The sequence below is a fragment of the Triticum urartu genome, chromosome 4A (genome assembly GCF_056163025.1).
Source record: "Triticum urartu cultivar PI428250 chromosome 4A, HENAU_Tu73, whole genome shotgun sequence".
In the NCBI taxonomy this organism is placed as follows: Eukaryota; Viridiplantae; Streptophyta; class Magnoliopsida; order Poales; family Poaceae; genus Triticum; species Triticum urartu.
The window spans coordinates 139,368,875-139,379,699 of NC_141876.1; positions in this window are offsets into that span (position 1 = coordinate 139,368,875).

The following is a 10,825-nucleotide window of genomic DNA, read 5'->3' on the forward strand; positions in this document are numbered from 1 at the left end:
GATCTATACATTTTTCTCCCCCTTTGGCAACAAGTTACAAAAAAGTTCCTAGAAAATGCATAGCACTAAATCGTCTCTCAGGCTTGGTCTTTAGGTGGTGGTGTCCGGATAACTCCAAGAACGAAGGCTTCAGTCGAAGTAGATGGAGCTGATGGAGTAGGTGCTGGAGCTGGTGGCACTGAAGATGTAGCTGGTGCAGCTGAAGTGGCTCTGGTGTCTGGAACAGGCACTGCAGTAGACCTCTGAGCTCTAGGCACTCTGGCAAATGTATCAGTGGTTGTCTTGCCCTTCCTCTCCTGCATATCATCTTGAAGTTGCTCCACAACAGACTGGATCTCAGTTACCTTCACATCCAAGTCATAGAACTTTTGCTCCATGATTCTTTCCAAGCTCTCCTGGTTTTGAGTCAGGGTGGCCAGTCCCTTCTCAATCCTCAGAGTGGATGCAATCAGGTAGCCAAGATGATCTTGCTTGCTCTTCAGGAGATACCGAGATGCTTCTTCAGTAGTTGGCATCCTTGCAGCTTTCTCAGCCTTTGCCTTCTCCTTCTTGGCTTGTGCGTGCACGGAAGATGGTTCATCTTCATCCATCACTGCAGTGTTGTCCTCAAAGTCTGGATAGATAGGCATGTGCTCCTTGTCCAGCAGATATGTACCAGTGCCCATCTTGGAGTTGATCAGCTCTTGGATTTGTGGGGCATATCCACAACTCCTCTTCTAATCTGCAGCTGTCCTCTTGATAGTTTCAACTATAAGGCTCATGACTTTGAACTTCTGTGGGACATCAAAGATATGAAGCAAGTTTATTGCATGGCCTCTGATCATCTTGTGATCATCTGACTTTGGCAAGAGAGTGTGCCTGAGGATCCAGTTGATGGTTGGCAAGCCCGACAGAAGGTAATGTACAGATCCAAACTTATGTGTCTCAAGAGCAGCATCTAGGATCTCCTTGTACATGTGTGCCATGGTGTTGTGATCCTTCTTCTTGTTGGCATAGACATCCAAGTCGTCTTCACTCTCTTTTGGGGCATTGATCAACTTCGCCCATTCAGCAACCGTGGACTGGTACCTCATACCTTCAGACATCCAAACAAGCCTTCCATCGGGGTAGAAATGAGCTGTGGAGTAGAACTGCATGATGAGCTCATCATTCCATTTTGTGAGCTTCCGAGCCACAAACTCATCAACTCCACAAGCCTTGAAACTGTCAAGTACACCTGGATAGTGATCCTCATTCTCCTTGATGTAGTCCCAGTCGACCCATCTCATGTCACACACTATGGGCTTCTTGTCAAGCAACACTGTCTCATAGAAGTCCTGTTGTTCCTTTGTATGGAACCTGTAGTCCACAACAATCCTTCTCCTGGTGGCATATGGATCAGACTCTCTCCATAGCCTCAGACCTGAGTCCTTCCTGATCTTCATGTTCTCAGCAATTGGATGAGCATCATTGTGATCTGGGATTTTTGGCTTCAGCTTCCTCAAGACATGTGACTCATCATCTTCTTCTTCCATTTCAGCTTCAGGCACTGGGGCCTTGTTCTTCTCCTCAGCAGGGATGTTCCCGGTGCTCCTCTTCGGTTTTGCCTTTGGAGCTGGAGCTGCAGCCTTTGGAGCAGTCTTAGGCTTAGATGGAACAACCCCTGCCCTGATGGCATCACCCATAAGCTTCTGAGCTTTGGGTGCCGGTGCAGCATCTTCTTCCTCTTCCTCTTTAGAATCTCTCATGATTGAGGATCTCCTAAGCACTCTGGCAGTGGTCTTCTTGACCATCTCTTTCCTATTCTTCTCTGCCACAACCTGCTCTTTGGGTGCATCTCCCAAAGTCTCTTGAGTGGATGCTCTGGCCTTAGACATTGGAGCTCTCTTGGCAGGAACCTTTTGCTTCATGCCTGGCTTGGTGGCAGCAGCTGTGCCATATTCCTTCTTCAGGACTTTTCTCTTTGAGGTGGTTTCTTCTTCCTCAGCCACATAGTCCTCATCCTCTGACTCTGAAGTTCTTTTCTTGCTGGCCCTGGTGGCAGCTTTGGGTAAGTTTCTTGGGGTGCTCCTGCTGCCATCATCTGAGCTACTAGAGGGACTAGTGCCCTCACTCATGTTAACCTGCTCCTCTGACCTGTTCTGGCTGTCACTCTAATCAGACATAATGCAAACACTGACAGCAGACCCTGTGAATAGATATAGATGAGATAGAGTGGATAAGCATCACAAAATGCAGAGGTTTTTGCAAAAGAATGAATCAAAAACTTAGTTTTAGTTTTCCATAGAAAGCATTTCGGATCAACCGATTTGTAAACTCGGTGATACCGAAGCAGCTTTTGGAACCTAAACTAGTGAACTCGGTCAGACCGGGTCACAGTTCGGTGGCGCCGAGACTGCTAGGGTTTCACAAAGTCCTGAACTCAGTCACACCGATTTGCAATTCTCGGTCAGACCGAGAATCACATGTGCAATGGCCTGAGCCGAATCGGTGGTACCGAGTTCCACAACTCGGTGGGTCCGAGATGGTTTCGGTGGAATCCTAACCCTAAATTCTTAATTCACGACTAAACTACGGAGTGTTTTGACTGGATAGAATGATCTCAATCGTGGCAAGATACATGGCAAAGCAATGTGCTGGGGAATCGGAGATAGAACAGCACAGTGATCGAGTTCATACCCTAGTTCGGTGATGAACTCGCTACGGCGGCAACGGCGGGGTTGATTCCCGTTGACAGCGGCGGAGACCAGCGGCAGGAGGCGGCTGGCGACGAGGAAGACGATCCGGAGACCCTGGAGGCAGAGCGGGCTAAGCGCGGGTCGAGGAGGTTTAGAAAGTTTTCCAAAATTTGACCCGTGGGTATATATAGCCCGACCCTGTCGGTGTGACCGAGTGGAACAACTCAGTGGCACCAAGATTCATAACTGCAAGCAGTTACTGAAACTCGGTGTGACTGAAAAGTTCGAATCGGTTGCACTGAGGTTGAAAACCTAGATCGACTTAGTGATCTCGGTATGACCGAAATGGGTGAATCGGTCAGACCGAAACGCACAAAGAAGTTTTGGAAGTTTAAGTCTATGACAAATCAGGGACTCCGAGTGCTCCTCACACAGAGTGGTCCGAATCTGACTTGATCAAATTTTGTGATGCAGCATGAATAGAGTTTGAGACGAGAAAAGCATAGATATCTAGAGAAGGTTCTTAGGCATTATTGTCCATCCACTTGGCCAAAAGAAAAGGAAACCAATCGATCAAAACAACAAGTGGATGTCCTCGAATGAGTAAATTATGCAACAAACATGCTCACACAATAAAATGGCAAATGAAATATGTGGCAAAGCATGCACAAACAATTCTAGCATCTATCAAGCAATTGGCGATGACTAGGTCATCTATATATGAGTATATTGACTTAGGAGTCAAATGAGAACATTTGATCATAGGTCATACTCATCGTTTAAGCACAAGTGGGGTTACCACTTTTACATAAAGTGTTGTTGTGTTCACACCATTAGAGTTGCTTTAACTCAATTGTTAGAGTAAAGCTCCCCCTAGATGTGAGATCCCCCTAAGAGGGATGAACTAACCTTGGTTTTTGTCGATGATGACTTCATGTAGGTGTTGAAGATGTGGATGCTCTATGTTATTGTAGATCATTTGGAGCTATCCTTTGGAGTGAGTTGCACTTTCAATACCTACACGGGTTAGTCCCACAAGGAACAAACAAGGATATCCATAGACATAGAGTGATGCGCACACAAGATGATGTCTATGAAAGCTTTAGGTTACCTTGTCCCTTGTCTTACCAATAAGAGGGTTTGTGACTCCTTGAACTAGTGCAAGATGTGGAAGTTGATTGCACTTGTTCTTGCCAAAATGATAAGAGTGAAGTATATTGGCGGAGTCACCCTCAAGAACTCTCTAGTTCTTCTTCTTCGGGATCCACACCATCTTGATGGGAATCCTCGGAGTTGTAGTTGTACTCGATGAAGTGGAACTTGATGTAGTCTTGGGAACCCACTTGACTAAGGCCTTAGGAGCTTCTTCAAATGCATCAATTTCCTCTTGAAGCTTGTCCTTGCCTTTTTGCTTGTGGTCTTGTGGTGGAAGATCATCTTGAGCTTGTGTTCCTTTGGATGAAGTAGGATCATACTTCTCTTGTTGAGGAACAAACTTTGTCTTGGGGTATTGATCTTCTTCCCATTCAACTCCATTGGCATTGAACCTTCGTTCAAAACCAATACCTTGATTCTTCCGGTGCCTTCCTTGCTTGCGTACAATTTCCTCGAATTGCTTGCTCCCGGCAAGGCTCTTGTAAACACCTTTCTCTATAATTCCCTTCAATAAGCTATTTTCTTGCTCAAGTGTAACTTGGATAAGAGAATCATTAGTGGAATCAAGAGAACTACTAGAAGCAACAACATTGGATTTAGCATGATTATTGTTACTACTAGAGGAAGAATCTTTCTTGTTCTTGTTACTAGACTTGACTTGAGGCATGTAAGTGGATAAGAGTAAACGCTTAGCAATGTAAGAAGAACTTTCCTTGCGAAGATCATCATTGATTGCCTTTAAGAACACATGCTCTTGCTCAAGATTGAGCTTTTCAAAACGTAATTTCTCATGAGTCCTTAAAAGTTCTCGATGATCTCCTAAGATAGTTTCATGAGCTAACTTAAGAGTGTTTAGTCCTTTAGTTAGAGACTCAATCTTCTCCTTATCATTGTCATTCGTTTCATTATAGTATTCATCACTATAGTTGTCAACAAGTAACTCATCATCACCTAACAAGTCATCTTCATCACTATTGAAATCAACATACTTGGGGTGTGATACCTTTGGACCTTTGGCCATGAAGCATCTTCCAATTCCTTCATTTGTTGAATCAAATATGTCGTAGGAGTTGGTTGACACAAGTGCTAGTCTGGCAACACCTTCATCTTGAGTATATTCGGAGTCGGAGTGATAGCTTCTCTCGGAGTCATTGTTAGAGTCGGAGCCGGATACCCATTCACCAACATGAGCTTGATGTCTTCGTTTTGTGTAGCTCCTTGATGACTTGTCCTTCCTTTCTGAATCCTTGCTTCTCCGAGGGTGTCTTCGTTCATATCGATCATCCCTACTCCTTCTCTCCCTTGATGGTGATTCTTCTCTTCTACTTCTTCTTTTGAGAGAATCTTCTCTTCTCTTGTGGGGTGCCGTACACTCATTGGAGTAGTGTCCGGGTCTTCCACAATTGTAGCAGTTTCGCTCTCGACTAGAAGATCTTTTGCCATTGTAGGACCTTGACTTGGAACTTCTTTCCTTGCTTCTACTCTTGTAGAACTTGTTGAAATTCTTCACCATTAGGCTCAATTCTTCATTGAAGGTTTGTTTCTCACTCGATGATGTCGGAGCTTCACATGAGGCTTTGTAAGCACCACTTGACTTGTTATGGAGCTCCTCCTTATCCTTGAGTGACATCTCATGAGCAACAATTCTTCCAATGACTTCCGTTGGCTTGAGATCTTTGTAATTTGACATCATTTGGATCAATGTGCATACGGTATCGTATTTTCCATACAAGGCTCTTAGGATCTTCTTGATGATGAATTTGTTGGTCATCTCTTCACTTCCTAAGCCGACAATCTCATTTGTGATAAGAGCAAGCCTAGAGTACATTTCAGCGACACCTTCACCATCCTTCATTTTGAACTTGTCAAGTTGAATTTGAAGCACATCCAACTTGGATTCCTTGACGGAGACGGTACCTTCATGCATGTCAATCAAAGTATCCCAAATTTCCTTTGCATTCTCAAGATGGCTGATTTTGTTGAATTCTTCGGGGCACAATCCGTTGAAAAGGATATCACAAGATTGAGCATTGTACTGTAGCATCTTTAACTCATCTGCGGTAGCTTCACGATTCGGTTCTCTCCCATCAAAGAATTCACCTTGCAAGCCAACACACACAATAGCCCAAACGGCGGGGTTATGTCCAAGAATATGCATTTTCATCTTATGCTTCCAACTAGCAAAATTAGTACCATCAAAGTAAGGACCTCTACGGTGATAATTTCCCTCGCTAGACGCCATACTCTCCTAGGTTGTGAAACCAAGTCTATGACCACCAAAAGCTATGGAAATCAAAGCAAATGGAGACCAAAGCTATGATACCACTTGTAGGATCGAAAGTATGTCTAGAGGGGGTGATTAGACTACTTGAACAAATAAAAATCTATCCTTTTCCCAATTTTAGTCTTTGGCAGATTTTAGCTATCTTAGCACAAGTTAAGCAATCATAACACAATTCAAGCAAGCATGCAAAGAGTATATGAGCAGCGGAAAATAAAGCATGCAACTTGCAAGAATGTAAAGGGAAGGGTTTGGAGAATTCAAACGCAATTGGAGACACGGATGTTTTTGTCGTGGTTCCGATAGGTGGTGCTATCGTACATCCACGTTGATGGGGACTTCAACCCATGGAGGGTAACGGTTGCCAGTCCACGGAGGGCTCCACCCACAAAGGGTCCATGAAGAAGCAACCTTGTCTATCCCATCACGGCCATCACCCACGAAGGACTTGCCTCACTAGTGGTAGATCTTCACGAAGTAGGCGATCTCCTTGCCCTTAAAAACTCCTTGGTTCAACTCCACAATCTTTGTCGGAGGCTCCCAAGTGACACCTAGCCAATCTAGGAGACACCACTCTCCAAGAAGTAACAAATGGTGTGTTGATGATGAACTCCTTGCTCTTGTGCTTCAAATGATAGTCTCCCCAACACTCAACTCTCTCTCACAGGATATGGATTTGGTGGAAAGATGATTTGAGTGGAAAGCAACTTGGGAAGGCTAGAGATCAAGATTCATATGGTAGGAAAGGAATATCTTGGTCTCAACACAAGTGTAGGTGGTTCTCTCTCAGAAAATATAGGTTGGAAGTGTAGGTATGTTCTGATGGCTCTCTCCACGAATGAAGAGTGGGTGGAGGGGTATATATAGTCTCCACATAAAAACTAACCGTTACACATAATTTACCAATCTCGGTGAGACCAAATGGAGAAACTCGGTCAGACCGATTCAGCAAACCTAGTGACCGTTAGGATTTTCTGTGGGACTGAGATGCAACTCGGTAGGACCGATATGGTTAGGGTTAGGGCATAACGTAATCTCGGTGTGACAGATTACACAAACTCGGTGGGACCGATTTTGGTAATAAGCTAACCAAAGAGTTGATAAGGTAAACTCTGTGTGACCGATCGCTCATTTCGGTGGGACCGAAATGTTATGAAAGAGAAACAGAGAGTTTACATTGCAATCTTGGTGGGACCGATCGCTCATCTCGGTAGGACCGAAACGTTACGAAGGGAAACAGAGAGGTTACAACCCCATCTCGGTGTGACCGAAATCCCTATCGGTGAGACCGATTTGCCTAGGGTTTGTGGCAGTGGCTATGACATTTGAAACTCGGTGGCGCCGGATATAAAGAATCGGTGGGGCCGAGTTTGACTTTTGGTTTAGGTCATATGTGGATGTGCGAAGGTAGTTGAGGGTTTTGGAGCATATCACTAAGCACTATGAAGCAAGAACCTCATTAAACAACACCTCATCCCTCCTTGATAGTATTGGCTTTTCCTATAGACTCAATGTGATCTTGGATCACAAAAATATAAAGTGTAGAGTCTTGAGCTTTGAGCTTGAGCCAATCTTTTTGTCCTTAGTATTTTGAGGGGTCCACATTCCTCATCCATGCCATGCCATTCATTGAGCTTTTCCTGAAATATTAATCTTGGAATAGCATTAGCTCAATGAGCTATATGTTGTTAGGAATTACCAAAACCACCTAGGGATAGTTGCACTTTCAACGTGTCAAGAAACTGTCTCGTGTTATGTGCAGGGCTGGTTAAAGAAAAATGGTTCGAATAATTACCGGACCATGGCATGATGTCATGCTGCCAAAACGTGTCAGCAGATTGGATTTGTGGAAATATTATTCTCTCTACGGTGGTATGTGGAACTTATTTTGCAGGGTCGGACACTATCCTTGTATTCAAACTCTTCTGTGGTGTATTCGGAGGAGGAACCCGCCTTGCAATGCCGAAGACAACACTGTGTGTCGGACTCATCGTCATTGAAGCCTGGTTCAGGGGCTACTGAGGGAGTCCTGGATTAGGGGGTCTCCGGACAGCCGGACTATATCCTTTGGCTGGACTGTTGGACTATGAAGACATAAGATTGAAGACTTCGTCCCGTGTCCGAATGGGACTCTACTTGGCGTGGAAGGCAAGCTAGGCAATACGGATATGTATATCTCCTCCTTTGTAATCGACCTTGTGTAACCCTAGCCCCCTCCGGTGTCTATATAAACCGGAGGGTTTTAGTCCGTAGGACAACAGACAATCATACCATAGGCTAGCTTCTAGGGTTTAGCCTCTCCGATCTCGTGGTTGATCAACTCTTGTACTACTCATATTATCAAGAATAATCAAGCAGGACGTAGGGTTTTACCTCCATCAAGAGGGCCCGAACCTGGGTAAAACATCGTGTCCCCTGCCTCCTGTTACCATCCGCCTTAGACGCACAGTTCGGGACCCCCTACCCGAGATCCGCCGGTTTTGACACCGACAGCGGGGTTCGTGGTTCCATCGTATGATTCTATATTCACGGGTTTGAAACCTTCTGGGAATTCATGATCCAGGACCTCATCAGTGAAGCAATGAGGGTGTGCGGCTCCTCTATATCGGGTTGTATCACGACGTAGCTCTGATGGAGTCCGTCTGCGGTTTTCAGCCCGCGCATGACTAGGTTTGTCACGTCCGAATAGGTGGTCGTCGTCACGTGTCGAGGCACGTCCTCGCGATCCGTAGATTGATCTGGTATGTCCTGCTTTATTGTTCAGATTTTGCCGGAGGTCATATGTATGGTCGTGGGCTAATTTACCTCTGCCTTTGCGATGAGGTGGGGCGGGCTGGTGTTCGGCTTGAGTTGCCACTTTGTCCCGTCCACATGGTGGTCGGTCAGCCGCATTGCGTGATGGTGGTATGTGTCCCGACGCCTCATCGTCGAACTGATGTAGTAATTTGTGTTTCGGGTAGCTTTCGGCCGGGCGCTTGAGGCCGTATTCTTTGGCTGCTAGGACGTTGGTCCATTTAGCGTTGAGCAGATCTTGGTCAGCTTGAAGCTGCTACTGCTTCTTTTTCAGGCTCCTTGTAGTGGCTATTAGCTGGCGCTTGAAGCGTTCCTGCTCAAGAGGTTCCTCAGGCACGGTGAAATCCTCGGTGTCGAGGCTCGCCTTATCTTCGAAGAGCGGAAGATAATTATTGTCCTCCAAGTCCTTGTGTGTGGCCTGTCTACCAGGGCTAACCTGCCCATCTTCCCGTTCATACCGTTCAGTAGCTGCGCCAACGGGGTCTTCGTTGTCTTCGGCACCTTTCGGAGTGTTATCTTCTCCTGTGTTGGTGTTGATATCTTTACTGCGGCGTGACTTAGAGCGGCGTCGCCGACGCCGGTGTTTCGATTGTATCTCAGGAGGTTTATCCTCAACTGGGTCTTCTTTGTCATCACCGCTATTCTCCTTTGGTGCATCCACCATGTACACATTGTACGAGGAAGTGGCCGTCCAGCGTCCAGTGAACGGCGGGTCCTGGGCCTCTTCTTCTCTGGCATCGTCATCCATACCGTCGATGTCATCGGAGCCGTAATCGAGCATGTCGGTTAAGTCTTCGACAGTGGCTATAAAGTGGGTGGCGGGTGGGGAGCGAAATTCCCTATCATCAGTTTCTAGTTCGAACCGGATATAGTTCGGCTGCGAGCCCTCCGTCAAGGGCAGTTTTTTTTAATGAGTTTAGCATGTCGCCCAAAGGCGAGTGCTGGAAGATATTTGCGGCGCTGAATTCGAAGATCGATAAACGATCAAGTTCGGCGTCCGCGGGCTCACATGGTTCGGAACTTACGGTCGGAGACGAGTCCGGAGTTCCGGTGGCACAGGTATCGTGCGAGATCAAGTCTATGTGCGGCTCCAACACCGGGAAATCTGTGGCCTTCGTGGCGGGGTTGAGCTTCCCGTCCTTGGATGGAGCAGTCTGCTCCGGATCTAAGGCCAGAGCGGTTACGGGAGCTGTCTCCTGGATGCAGTCCGATGACAGATTTAGGTCATGTCTCTCGGGGTGACCTGGAGTGGCAGCCGTGGTCTCGAATCTGGCGAAGATCAAGTCTCCACTGATGTCCGCAACGTAGTTCAAGCTCCCAAATCTGACCTGATGGCCAGGGGCGTAGCTTTCGATCTGCTCCAGATGGCCAAACGAATTGGCCCGCAGTGCGAAGCCGCCGAACACAAAGATTTGTCCGGGGAGGAAGGCTTCTCCTTGGACAGCGTCATTATTGACGATTGAAGGGGCCATCAAACCTTTTAGCGACAGCACGGTGGAACTCTCAATGAAAGCACCAATGTCGGTGTCAAAACCGGCGAATCTCGGGTAGGGGGTCCCGAACTGTGCGTCTAAGGTCGATGGTAACAAGAGACAGGGGACACGATGTTTACCCAGGTCCGGGCCCTCTCTATGGAGGTAATACCCTACGTCCTGCTTGATTGATATTGATGAATACGAGTATTACAAGAGTTGATCTACCTCGAGATCGTAATGGCTAAACCCTAGAGGTCTACCTTGTATGGCTATGGTAATGAATATCTCCCCCTCCGGACTAAGTCCTCCGGTTTATATAAGCACCGAGAGGATCTAGGGTTACACAAGGTCGGTTACAAAGAAGGAATCTACATATCCCGTCGCCAAGCTTGTCTTCCACGCCAAGGAGAGTCTCATCCGGACACGGGTGCACTCTTCGGTCTTCGTATTTTCACAGCCCATCA